Source organism: Nymphalis io, chromosome 16 (genome assembly GCF_905147045.1).
Source record: "Nymphalis io chromosome 16, ilAglIoxx1.1, whole genome shotgun sequence".
NCBI lineage: Eukaryota > Metazoa > Arthropoda > Insecta > Lepidoptera > Nymphalidae > Nymphalis > Nymphalis io.
In genome coordinates this window covers 2390197-2404180 of record NC_065903.1, presented here as the reverse complement: position 1 = coordinate 2404180, position 13984 = coordinate 2390197, and the positions used below count along the sequence as shown (strand labels likewise).

At 33.8% G+C, this 13984-nt stretch overlaps 10 non-coding genes across 10 annotated transcripts; 4 read left to right on the top strand and 6 right to left on the bottom strand.

The window, feature by feature from the left end:
• Positions 1 to 4596: 4596 nt before the first annotated feature.
• Positions 4597 to 4669, top strand: Trnav-aac (transfer RNA valine (anticodon AAC)). Its single transcript has one exon. It is a non-coding gene; the product is annotated as a tRNA-Val (tRNA).
• Positions 4670 to 4771: 102 nt separating this feature from the next.
• On the top strand, positions 4772 to 4844 carry Trnav-uac (transfer RNA valine (anticodon UAC)). The gene has a single exon. It is a non-coding gene; the product is annotated as a tRNA-Val (tRNA).
• A 96-nt stretch (positions 4845 to 4940) lies between these two features.
• On the top strand, positions 4941 to 5013 carry Trnav-aac (transfer RNA valine (anticodon AAC)). Its single transcript has one exon. It is a non-coding gene; the product is annotated as a tRNA-Val (tRNA).
• A 96-nt stretch (positions 5014 to 5109) lies between these two features.
• Positions 5110 to 5182, top strand: Trnav-aac (transfer RNA valine (anticodon AAC)). Its single transcript has one exon. It is a non-coding gene; the product is annotated as a tRNA-Val (tRNA).
• Positions 5183 to 6191: 1009 nt separating this feature from the next.
• On the bottom strand, positions 6192 to 6264 carry Trnav-uac (transfer RNA valine (anticodon UAC)). The gene has a single exon. It is a non-coding gene; the product is annotated as a tRNA-Val (tRNA).
• A 92-nt stretch (positions 6265 to 6356) lies between these two features.
• Positions 6357 to 6429, bottom strand: Trnav-uac (transfer RNA valine (anticodon UAC)). Its single transcript has one exon. It is a non-coding gene; the product is annotated as a tRNA-Val (tRNA).
• Positions 6430 to 6527: 98 nt separating this feature from the next.
• On the bottom strand, positions 6528 to 6600 carry Trnav-uac (transfer RNA valine (anticodon UAC)). Its single transcript has one exon. It is a non-coding gene; the product is annotated as a tRNA-Val (tRNA).
• A 98-nt stretch (positions 6601 to 6698) lies between these two features.
• Positions 6699 to 6771, bottom strand: Trnav-aac (transfer RNA valine (anticodon AAC)). Its single transcript has one exon. It is a non-coding gene; the product is annotated as a tRNA-Val (tRNA).
• Positions 6772 to 7038: 267 nt separating this feature from the next.
• On the bottom strand, positions 7039 to 7111 carry Trnav-aac (transfer RNA valine (anticodon AAC)). The gene has a single exon. It is a non-coding gene; the product is annotated as a tRNA-Val (tRNA).
• Positions 7112 to 7213: 102 nt separating this feature from the next.
• Trnav-aac (transfer RNA valine (anticodon AAC)) lies at positions 7214 to 7286 on the bottom strand. The gene has a single exon. It is a non-coding gene; the product is annotated as a tRNA-Val (tRNA).
• Positions 7287 to 13984: the final 6698 nt, after the last annotated feature.

Sequence of the window (13984 nt, the reverse complement as noted above, 5' to 3'; positions counted from 1 at the left end):
TGATAAAACCCTCTTGAAAAACTACAGACCAATCTCCCTCCTGAGTCACGTGTATAAGCTGTTCTCAAGAGTCGTCACGAACCGTCTCGCCAGACGACTTGACGAGTTCCAGCCCCCAGAGCAAGCCGGCTTTCGATCAGGCTACAGCACCGTGGACCACATCCATACTGTTCGGCAGATTGTGCAGAAGACCGAAGAGTACAATCAGCCGCTGTGTATGGCATTTGTGGACTACGAGAAAGCCTTCGACTCCATCGAAACCTGGGCAGTGCTCGACTCATTGCAGAGATGTCATATCGATTGGAGATATATCGAGGTAAAACATAATCAAATCATTACTAATTATTAAATCTTTAACCTTAGCTTATAAACATAAACGATCGCTGAGAATCAGAAATGGCAACTGATCAAATGAATGACCAACTACGAACGCTTATCACCTATCTTCAGTACTCCGTTATTGCGACGCTACTGCTATAGACGCTACGCTATGGACATGACGTGGATATGTTGCCAGTTTTCAGGTCAGGGATAATATCGTGTACTTTATCGAAAAAATATAACACATTCAACAATAATAATATGAATGATATTTAGAAAATATGGTTGAATGAACAGAAGACATGTTTTAAAATTGAGTTAAAAGTAGTGACTCCGCGACGTCAGTACATTATTTCTGAAGGTATTCGATTCTATAACAAAACCTGGCTAGTTGGTCAAACAAAAAATACGTGTGTTATTAAAAAAATATCTTTAAAATATATTTTTTTGATATAAGACAATTATCTATTTTAGTAGATAGATAGAAAATTTCGTAGGGATCTCTAATTTTATTGGAAAATTAATTGTAACTTATGTCACTCGCTGATAACGAAGCTTTCTATATGTGATAGAATTTTCAAAATCGGTTTAGCAGATTTTAATGTTCTCCATTACAAACAAACATAATAAAAATCAAATCTTATCTGTTTATAATATAAGTACAGAAAAGTATTTTCTTATATGGTTATGATTACTTGGAAATGAAAGTTGTCCCATAGGAATTGTTTTTGTTTTGAATCAGTCACGGAAATATGGTGGCCATTTGATCATTTCTTTAAGATTAGCGAAATGATATTGTTCATTATACCAGTCCCTCGAAATTAAAGAAAAATGTTTTTAGTCGAGAATTGTTTTATTTATTTAATACTTAATATACTTAGGTATTCAATAATAACAACGAAATAATTTTAATTATTATCCGTACCGTAACAGCCTGTGAATGTCCCACTGCTGGGCTAAAGGCCTCCTCTCCTCTTTTTTGAGGAGAAGGTTTGGAGCTTATTCCACCACGCTGCTCCAATGCGGGTTGGTAGAATTCACATGTGGCAGAATTTCAGTGAAATTAGACACATGCAGGTTTCCTCACGATGTTTTCCTTCACCGTAAAGCACGAGATGAATTATAATCACAAATTAAGCACATGAAAATTCAGTGGTGCTTGCCCGGGTTTGAACCCACGATCATCGGTTAAGATTCACGCGTTCTTACCACAGGGCCATCTCGGCTTATTATATAATTGATTATTTAGTGGTAGGGTTTTCTTCATGCCCGTCGGAGTAAGTACGACACACTTATATTCTACCGCCAAAAAGCAATACGTACGAGTAGTATTATTGCGTTTCGATTATAAGGATGAGTGCGGCAGTACTACAAGCACAAGACTCATTTGGTGACTCATTGGCGATGTAAGTGTCGGTTAACATTTCTTACAATGCTCATGTTGATTGGTGTTCACCCCATTACCATCAGCTAAATAAATAGGTGACTTTTTTGTGCTTATCTAATAAAACTATTATACCAATAGACATAAAATATATATACATATACCAGAAGATGCAGCGCATATAAGAACTATTAGTCTACTCTTATTGACGTGAACAGCGTGTATTTCATGTTCTTGTATGTAATAATTAATGTTATAAGAAAAAAACATATAGCGAAGTTAGCATTCGAATAGAAAAAAAAACATTATTCAGTTCACGTTCAATTACCGTTTATGAAACGAGGAAGAAACAACACGTAGACAGTGTGACAAATGTACACTCAATTATTTATTTTCTACTCACTTTAACAAGATCTTTTTACAGAATAAACGTAAGGCTGTCACGTTTTCAGTTCCATGATATTCTCATGAGTATAAAGTTATTTATGAACAAATTAAACGAGTTTAGAATTCTTAAATCGTTCCTGGTATTTATATATATAATCAAAATAATTATCACGTGTATCACTCAAGTAGGTAATTATTAAAAACAGAACTTCTTTTAATAAAAAGTTTTTTTTTTGTTTATTTCGTGTAAGTGAAAAATACTAAACAGGTTAGCATAAATTTGCAGCCAATCAAATAGAATCCGGTCATGCTCATCATAAAAATACATTGTCATTGAATCTGAAATACCATGTAACATACAAATTCGTAGGATAAGAGCTCTAATTCACTTTGCACGCAAATCACTTCAACAAACTAACGCACTGTCATTTCAAGCTACTATATTTTTTTAAAAAGAAATTAAGCAATGGAAAAAAATTATAGGGCCATGGATTCGAAGGTTATGGTAAGGAAATACTAAAGATGAAGCTTATCAGTTATCTATATTTATAAACCAAATCGCTACTCGAAGCGCTAATATTTTTTGCTATATCATAAACGTATAATAAACTAGATAATTTGTGTGAAAGTATTGTTTGTATGAGCTTTCATCTTTTTTTTATTTAATGGGATTACAAAAAAACGACTGTATGTACTCGTAAGTGAATTTGAATACGCTGTTTATTTTGATTATATTTTTTTTTATTTGAATTGAATATTTTTACAGATCGCATTTAAAAACAAATCATAAGATCGACTTCTTGACAATTCAATCATTCAACACGAAAGAGCGTCATTATCTCGACTATCATTCATCATTAAATTCGACACATTCAATACGACACAAATACAATATACATATATATGTTTTATTATATAGAATAGGAAGGCGGACGAGCATATGGGCCACCTGATGGTAAGTGGTCACCAAACGCCCTTAGACATTGGCATTGTAAGAAATGTTAACTATCGCTTACATCACCAATGCGCCACCAACCTTGGGAACTAAGATGTTACGTCCCTTGTGCCTGTAATTACACTGGCTCACTCACCCTACCTACCCAGACGAGCTTGCACAAAGCTCTACCACCAGCAAATACCGAGAGCACTCTCATTTCCATGTAATGTATGAAATATATGAAAATATGATACACACACCTATACACAAACATGCATACAGAAGATAATATTACATACATTTACACCGACAAAATAATATATTAATTTTCCTTAATCAAACAAAACAGAAAAAAGTTTTTATGACACTCAACACATAAATAAACATCTTTAATTGTTAAACAATTACAGTAATGAGGTAGTCTAGACTTAGGCAAACAGACTCCAGATGAGAGCAGCCATTGTAACTTTATACATCTCCCAAATTTAACACAAACAACAATTAAGTTATTGTTTCAAGTCCTCGTCAAAATTTGTTGTCTTTGAGTTTTGCGTTCAAAGTGAAAATATATGTAGACATTTTCAAGCCTTGCTAAATAAGTTTTACGTTACAAAATAAGTGCATTAGATGCTAATAAGATATCTCAATATCAATTTGTTATATATCATTGTACTGATTATTCTAGTAATCAATTTGATTAAAGTGTCTGCCTGAGTGTGGCGAATGGGCCATAGATGGTAGAAGATCACCACCAACCATAGACATTGGCACCGTTAGAAATATACCATTCATTCTTTACCTCGCCAATGCGCCTCCAACTTTTGGAACTAAGATGTTACTTCCCTTGTGCCTATAGTTATACTGGCTCACTCACCCTTCGAAACATAACAACGCTGAGATGGTGGCAACCGCATAGACGGGCTTGCATTGATCCCTACCACCAAGTAAATATTTATTACCGAAAGCAACTAAACAACTATTTAGCCAAGCTTTTAATATGAGACAGTTAGAACTCGTACCAGTCAGAATCACTTTTGACTGGCGACATTCTTTAAAGTGTATTTAAAAAATGTCATAGGTCATAGGTCGGGCAAGTTTTGCTTTTACCAGTAATAGTAGTTTTCTAACTGTAACGCGTATTTATAGCACGTGTATATTTAACAAATTAAAATTGTAAAAAAATGTACATATTGTTTATTTATTGGAACGAAAAGACTTGTTTCAAATAGGTGACGTTTAAATATCAAAGTTTTCGCGTTGTAGGGGTTATAACAATATCGCCGATATATCATACGTAGAAGAGCCGCGTTCTGATGCTAAGTTTTTATTTTAGATTATAAGCAATGTATGATTTGGTCCTATTTATTCTACTTCAATATTTAGTATTACTTTTCAAATTTAAGCTACTCACTGTAGAAGATACCGTCTTGTAACACGCAGAAGGCGTCCGATATGATCCCGGGCGGAAACATTGTTCGTGTCAATCGCTGCCTGTCAGTTGTAAGTATTTTTTGCTTATGAGTATGCTACATTTGATTAGTTTTCATATTTAAGCGAGTCTCTCGACGTTTCCGTGGTGTAGCGGTTATCACATCTGCCTAACACGCAGAAGGCCCCCGGTTCGATCCCGGGCGGAAACATTCCTTTTGTCAATCTCTGCCTGTCAGTTTTTAAGTTTTGTTGGTTCCCCATAAGACATATTCGATTAGTTTTTTTTTAAATTTGAGGTACTCGCTGTATAAGTTTCCATGGTGTAGCGGTTATCACATCTGCCTTACAAGCAGAAGGCCTCCGGTTCGATTCCGGGCGGAAACATTATTCGTGTCAATCGCTGCCTGTCAGTTGTAAGTATTTTTTGCTTCTGGCTATGCAATATTTGATTAGTTTTCATATTTAGGCGAGTCCCTCAACGTTTCCGTGGTGTAGCGGTTATCACATCTGCCTAACACGCAGAAGGCCCCCGGTTCGATCCCGGGCGGAAACATTCCTTTTGTCAATCGCTGCCTAACAGTTTTAAATATTTTTTGCTTCTGAGTGTGCTATATTTGATTAATTTTCATATTTAAGCGAGTCACTCGACGTTTCCGTGGTGTAGCGGTTATCACATCTGCCTAACACGCAGAAGGCCCCCGGTTCGATCCCGAGCGGAAACATTAATTTTGTCAATTTAATTAATCCCATTTTAAAATTCGAATCTCATTTCGATTATTATATTTATTTAGAATAGTACATATTTAACATACATATAATTCGTCACGCATTAACTTTTAAGGGCAACACGTTATTTTGTTACGATACGTTTTTGGTTACAGATCATAGTACCAATCTAAACACCTGATTGCTAAAGATCAAAATCTCCACTCTAATTAACACCAACCTTGGGAAAGATGTTATGTCCCTTGTGAATGTTATTACACTGCCTCACTCACCTTTCAAACCTGAACACAACAATACCAAGTACTGCTGTTTCGCGGTAGAATATCTGATGAGTGGGTTGTACCTATCCAGACGAGTTTGCACAAAGCCCTACCACCAGTAAATTCAGTTAAGTCATTATGAGGGATGGGTAATATTTCTTGCAGTGCTAATGTATGTAAGCGGTGGTGACCATTTATCACTAAGTTATCTATTTTTTATTCAATCTATTTATTTTAAATAAAAATAAAACATTTCATACGAATTTAGATATCGTATATTGGGACATTCTTCTTTGGGATAAACAGTGTATTATATGAACATTATATGTTAACTAAGCTAATTATGTTAATCCAGTTTTTTAAATAATCCAAAAACAATTTAAATTGCGTTTCATCGCCTTTACTGGCAGCAGGCTGGTTTTACAGCCCTGTTTTATTATGCGCTCAGATTCAAATGGGCAATGCTGCGACATTCTTGCTATCAGTCCAAGGGTTTATAATTGATATAACTACAATTAAGGGTAACAACCTCTTCTTCTCTCAAAGAAAACTTTTTTATATTATTCAACCATACTACGTCATTGCGGATTAGTGGATACACATGATGTTCGACTAACACAATATGTGGATTTTTTCTTTACGAGTCAGCACTTGATAAATTATATCACAAATCAAATATTTCATGTATTTGAGTCGAAGATTCAAAAACATTTTAAAACTGACAGGCATCGATTGACAAAAGCAATGTTTCCGCCAGGGTTCGAACCTGGGTCCTTCTGCGTGTAAGGCAGATGTGAAAACCTTTACACTGCGGAAACTTATACAACGAGTAGCTCAAATTTGAAAATGAATCGTATAATTCTTCTGGAGAACCAACTAAACTTAAAAACTGACAGGCAGATAAAAGCAATGTTTCCGCCCGGGATCGAACCGGGGGCCTTCTGCGTGTAAAGCAGATGTGATAACCGCTACACCACGGAAACGTTGAGAGAGACTCGCTTAAATTTGAAAACTAATCAATTATTGGATACACAGAAGCAAAAAATACTTATAACTGACAGGCAGCTATTGACAAAAGCAATGTTTCCGCCCGGGATCGAACCGGGGGCCTTCTGCGTGTAAAGCAGATGTGATAACCGCTACACCACGGAAACGTTGAGAGAGACTCGCTTAAATTTGAAAACTAATCAATTATTGGATACACAGAAGCAAAAAATACTTATAACTGACAGGCAGCTATTGACAAAAGCAATGTTTCCGCCCGGGATCGAACCGGGGGCTTTCTGCGTGTTAGGCAGATGTGATAACCGCTACACCACGGAAACATGAAGATAAACTTGCTTAAATTAGAAAATGAATGAAATATTGCAAATCCAGATTCAAAAACATTTTAAGACTGACACACATCGATTGACAAAAGCAATATTTCCGCCCGGGATCGAACCGGGGGCCTTCTGTGTTAGGCAGATATGATAACCGCGACACTACAGAAACCTCGAGAAAAGCTCGTTTAAATTTAAAAACCAATCAAATATTGCATACTCAGAGGCAAAAAATACTTAAAACTGTCAGGCAGAGAATAACAAAAGCATTGTTTCCGCCCGGGATCGAACCGGGGGCCTTCTGCGTGTTAGGCAGATGTGATAACCGCTACACCACGGAAACCTCATGAGAAACTCGCTTAAATATGAAACCAATCAACCATTGCGTACTCAGAAACAAAAAATAAAATACTTACAACTGTCAGGCAGAGATTGACAAAAGCAATGTTTGCGCCCGGGATCGAACCGGGGGCCTTCTGCGTGTTAGGCAGATGTGATAACCGCTACACCACGGAAACCTCATGAGCGAGTAGTGTATAATGTAGTTTTCTGTTAGTGAAAGTATTTTGAAATTGGTTCAGTCGTTTTCGAGTTTATCCATTACAAACAAACAATATTAGTATAGATTAAAAAAGGCAAACTGCCTTGTTTGTCTAGGGGCTATATATATATATATATTTATAAGACCGTTAATCCCCAAGTCCTGAGTTCACCATCAGGTTGGGCCAATAACGTGTTATAATTTTTTTCTATAAAAGATTTTCAGTAGCAGCCCGGAGTCTGGAAGTTGGAATTTTGTACACTCTCGTACCTCGGAAAACACATAAAGCCGTTGGTCCTGCGCACCAATTCTTTCAGGTCAAAAGGAAGTAAGCAAGCAAACAAATAAACAAACAAACAAATAAGCAAGCAAGTAACATTATAATATTCAATAGTGTTGACGGTAACTGCAATGTGTTTGAAATGAAAACAGAACCGTCTAGTAACTATAATCGGAGTTCTATACAAATGTCAGTTAACGTCAACGCTATCAAATAAATAAATAAAAAACAAACGTGGTGTTTGTTTTTTTTCAGCCACACCACTGTCGAGCGACTATTACAAAAACAGTATGACTTACTATTGCAACACAACATCAGGTTAACGGGATCTTAAAATAATTTTCAATAAGACCAGTTTACAATGATTACATTTCTCCTTTTCTTCAAAATAGCAATTACAATATCTCCGCATGCATTATCGTATAACAAACAACTGTTCCTTTTTATACTGTCAATTTTAAAATTAAAATAATATGTTCTAAATTTATTTATAAAGACTTCGAACCAAGAAGTATTTATTACATTAATAAAAATCTGTAATTAAATATAATTCAATAACTAGGAGAATTTTAAACAGGCTATAACGATTCTTTATAATTATTTACAAATATGTTGTTAAATAATATTATAGGTTTATACTATATAGTGCTCATAGCTAAGTTTTTTTTTTTTTAATTAATATAGTCAAACCTTATAGTCAAGGATGGAAGTATATAAAGCCTTTATTTATAGAGCTTTCGTTGCCAGTTTTAGAAAGTACTTAAACATTAAAAGTCAGATTCAGTCAACAATTCGACACAATTGTTTATTTGAGAAATTCTAACAAGAATATGTTCCTTCATAGTTCAGTTGGTTCAGGGATAACAGGGTACCGCTGGTTTTTTAGTGGATATTCCGATGTTCGGGGCGCACTCGGCGCCTTGGACACCGGCGAGCCCTACATACACCCCCACTGTTCCCGTGGGGGGAAAAAAAGGGATAAAACATTACGCACAAGATTGTTGCCAAATTTAATTATATAAGTAACTGAATTATCTTTATTTAATTAATCAGCCAAAATATCATTTTCTTTTAAAGCTTTTAATTTAAATATGAAACGTATTTTAATTTTAAGCCTAATAAAATCTTGCTAAGTTATTCTAATCTCACGCCCGTGTTGAAGTTTGTTTCTGGCTTTACTAAAGTCTGATCTTTGGATTTAAAAGATTAATATTAAATTTAAAGGATTTAATTTGTTTGAATAAGAATCAAAAACGTATTTTGTGCTTCATTAAAATATACAAGCGAATATTTGTCTAAAATTAATTTATATTATTAGCTGATGGAAAATCACTCCTAGCTAAACACCAACATGTTTGAGAGCAGCGATGTGTAAGGAGTGTCACTGATAGAGTATAATTTGGATAACAGTACAATATTTGACCTAATACTGGAAATCAGCATTTTTATTTAGTCGCTAGTGCGCCACCAACCCTGGGAACTAAAAGGTTTTATCCCTTGTGACTGCACTGCCCACTCACCTTTCAAAACGGAACACAGCAATACTAAGTATTGTTGTTTGTCAGTGGAATATGTTATGAGTCAGTACCTACCAAAAAGGGTTGGACAAAGCTCTAACACCAAGTAAACAAACTGTCATATTATGCGTTATAATAGTTTCCACCCGCGGCTCATCCCGCGTATGAGGAAGGTGCTAGGTAGACTATATCCTTTTCTATGCCCCAGACAACATTCAAACCGCCAAACCGGATAAGGTCCGAATGGAGAGGAGGCCTTAGCCCAGCAGTGGAAGCTGTTACTTACAACTATAATTATTTAATTGTTACAAATATCAGTTGCATATTTTTAATTTTCGAAACAGGAGCAACTCTTTGAATCGTCGGAAAAAAATAGTATTATCACGTTTAAGGTGTATATATTTTTTTAATTTGTTTTGAGGCCTTACCTAATTAAAGTATCAGATGCCATGTAACGCTTAGAATTATCTAACGTTACTGATGTAAGGTCTTACTGGAAGAGATCACTACTACGTGATAAGACAGCGTTTTGCATGATTTTGCATAATTCATTCATAATCTTATGTTTTTTCTATTCTTCTATCTCTTGTTTATGTTTGCAATAAAGATTATTATTATTAAGGTTTTTTTTTCACGTGGCTGAATTACACGACTCTTTTTTCATATACCATGTTAATTCATATTTATATTGAAGTCTTAAATATATATAAATAAAAATTTAAAATAGCTACTGCAAAAATTGTGGCAAGAATTCTCGCAGCGTTTCCCCTTTTATGTATTATACTATATTCTACATGATCCCCTCATAAAAGTCATTCTAAGCTTAAACGGTTATTAGCCAAACAAGGCTACGTGCTTGCCGTGTGACCACAAACACGTGTCCCTAACGCTTTACCCGTTGTTTACGTCACCTCGACTAACCAAGTTTCATATCACCGGTAGGCCGAAATAAGGTTAAAGCTTTATTTGTTTTTTCACTTGTTTCTTATAATTGGATCTGGAGATTCTATCTATATAGAAACTGTGTGTTATTTATTTATTTAAGGAAAACAACAGCATGATACAAAATATGTTGACATTAAAAATACAATATACAAACAATAGAGCCAATTACTGTTTTCCATTGAATTAAACAAACCTAATAATAGTTAACAGAAGTAGCAACACATAGTTTAGAAAAGTAAAATATAAATGTAACAAAATAATAATAAGTTAAAAATAAACAGTACAATTCGATTAGGTGACACAGACTATGTTGTGGGTGAGTGTGGCTATGCAATTATAAAATATGAAGGCGGATGAGTGGATGTGCCAACTGATGGTAAATGGTCACCATCGTGAGTTTGTTTGTCCTCCAATTCTTTCACGCAGCAATGGATCATGTTTTGCACAAAGATCGAGAAGTTTATGAACCGGAGAGTTCAAATCAATATTTCAATATTTAAGCAGTTACAATAATATTAATGAAGGGTTAAATGAAGTATAAAGAAAATTTGTAGACGGTAGGCTTATAATGATACATAATATTTGTAGTGCGAAATAATAAAAAAAAATGATTAGGTTTAATAAATTTCAAAAGGAAGCAATCCAAAATCTTACTGCCTTGACGTAAAATAAATCATATCGAATTGGGAAAGTCATATAGACACACTTAACTTTTTATCACTCTTAGAGTGAAGATTAAGTTGAAGAATGAAAACCTGAACCAAGAAAATTTAAACGTTATTTTAAATAGTAAGGTGGACATGGATGAAGGTGTAGATGCCGGAAATGGCATATAAGGTGCGACAATAATAAGTCATCTTAGATAATAATCTACGAATTTACTTAGACAAAATAAATAGGAGCGTAAAATGCAAATACATAAACTTCAATTCGCCACAACCGAAGAGAGATTGGATTCAGATCAAGACAGACTTAATGTGATTCCTCGGAAGTTTTTTCTAAAAACTATCAACTTCTTACCACCAGGCTGTTGGAATTTGTTTGATAGAAAAACTCAATGAGATTATAATGACCCAAGATTTCATAGCAGGATTTCAGATCGACTTCATTACGTCATAAAGTTAATTTTTCTCAGTTTCGAATATAAAGTTAAGTATTAGCGCCCTCTTATTCATATAACTTTTTGTGTAGCACACGAGTTTAGCTGCTCATATGTTTTATGCAACTGTTACTATCGATTTCTTGACAAAGTTATGGTTTCCGCCAGATCTCCATATGAGACAGACACTATTAAAATCACATAAAAACACTTTTAATGGGCTTCAACTCCGTAGGAGTATAATAATGACGTGTTGTATGGAATTTGAGAATTATATGGCACTCTTAATTGATGTTCAGCACAACTGTATGACATTATTAAAACTATTTTATTTTTATTCATTTTTAAATTGTACTTTTCTTATGTATAACAATTAGCTCTTTTCCCGCGACTTCGCTCGAGTCATAACTCAGAGTTGCTAAATACTGTTTTTTTCTTAAAAAATTTAGTATTTTCATATAAACTTTCATTCCCTTTAGTGCAGTAGTGAACATTAGGGGTTAAATTTTCAAAAAATTCTCCCTTTGTGCCTATCTACTGTATATAAAAAACTAGTATGCAAATTTTCATGATGCTAGCCCCAGTTGCTTGGGCTGTGCGATGATATGTCAGGCAGTTATTCTTTTATATGTATATGTATATATAGTTATTCTTTTATATACACCCAAAGATGAGCAGCCTTTACCTTTAAAATAGTGTTAAACGTTCCTTCATATATAAACACAATTTATTATGAAAAATAAAGATAATCAAATGAATTTAAAGTACGAGTAAAGGTAAAGGTAAATAATAGTACACAATAATAGTAATTGTAAGTAGTATGCAAATAATATTATGCATTACGCCTCGGGAAAATTTACAACGACTGAAGGTGCTCTCATAACATTGCTAAGAATTTATGTACACGATATTGTTGCAGGAATATTTTAAGCATAATTTATTGATATCGTTTTTTCATTTTTATATGCTTTCTATTTTTTATTATGATTCATAGTTTTAATCAATTTAAACTGATATAATATAAAACAGCTAAAATTCATTAAAAAAATTGGTGGCTTCAAAAAATTTTTTTGGTTTTTTAGATTATGCTACGCTACAAATTAAGTATAAAATAATCATATTATATACACAATACATTTAAATTAAATATAAAATAATCTTACTATATACACTAACAAAATTATTATAACGTTTATATACAACATGTTATTTTGAGCAGAGGTCATCATAAATTTTTTAGATTGCGAATTGTAATGATACATTTATTTATATACATGGGACAAAGTTATATAATATCATGTACATTGTATAAATAAACAAATAAACAATCCACTGAATGGTTTACCTACTTCAAAAAGTGACAACTGTTATTAATAAATATTGTTGTTCAATATGAAATACAGCTGTGTCTCGAGTTCAATTTGGATTATATGAAAATGAATAAGCTAGCATACATACTCCCCAGCCGTCTCGCTCTTTCTTGGTACTGGCTTATTCGTTTTCTATCTCAAAATATACTAAAATAAAGCATCGCTGTTCCCTCGATAATAGTTTATGTGCGATATTTTCCCATATAGAAGTGCATTGGGCTTTACCTTGCTACAAATATTGAGATATAATGTATATAAGCCTAGGGGTTTTTGCAATAAAACAAGTATAAAAATAATGTTTAGATCTTTTAAAGAAATATGCCACCTGATGGTAATCCTATGGTAAATGCGGTAATAAAACTCTAATAACCCATGTTCTAAATTGTTTCAACATTTAGATTTACAATTCCTTACTAGTTATTTTGCGAACTTTGCTTACACGTTGTCATACGCGATCGAAGCCACAGGCAGAATCTGGTTTATAATAAATGTAAATTAATAAAAATAAAACAGAATGAAAATAGAATCCTTCTATAATGAAATGTTGTTCTATGCACATATCAGATCCATACAATTTTTTGCCATCTCTGTTAAGTTTTAATGGTTAATGTCTTTGTTTATTTTACAACTTATTCTCTCTTCTTTTCTCTGCTTCTATTCTGTACTAATTATAAGTAGAAATTAAAAATTGGAGTCTGCGGCCTCATATCTAGCCACAAGACTACATATACACAAGCCACAAGAAGCAGTCACTTTGCACTTTACTGTACGGGCAAATAGATCGATTAGCGAATGTTTATAGCTTACTAATTAAAAATGCACGTGCATCAGAATGACTGTACAAAGTGACATATCAGTTTTAAAATACTACCAGTATTTAATACCTATGTAGTACTGTTGTTTAAATATTTGATACCTAAATCATTAACAAAAAATTAAATTTTAAAGTATAGTAGTATAATGTCCACACAAAGGCTCCGTATTATGCAATTGTTTTTACACAATCATTTAGCACCTATTTGATACCTAGGTATTGTATGTCCAGACATACATTTTTATTAGATCAATAACTCAAAAAATAAAGATTAGAAATAAAGTATATATTAAGCAATGTCGTACGACTCTGATATTCTATTCAATCGCGTAATATATTTTATTTGAATTTTATTATGGCTTCAATTGCCTGCAAAAATCATTTCATTAAAAGGAGTTCGATTACACGTTAGACTCCCACAACATTATTTACAATCGGTTACGTGATCGGCTTAAGAAAAGATGATTCCATGTGGCGGATGAAACTTCAAGTCATGGTTCCGACAATTTGCAGTGATGGATTATTCTCCGCGGGTATTCTTCATTTTAAGAGGAGAAAAGGTATTTGCTCAATAAAAGGGAATTTAATACTTACTTAATTATAGTGACTGACCGTCTCGTCGATCAAGTGGCTAGGACATAAGGCTCCGA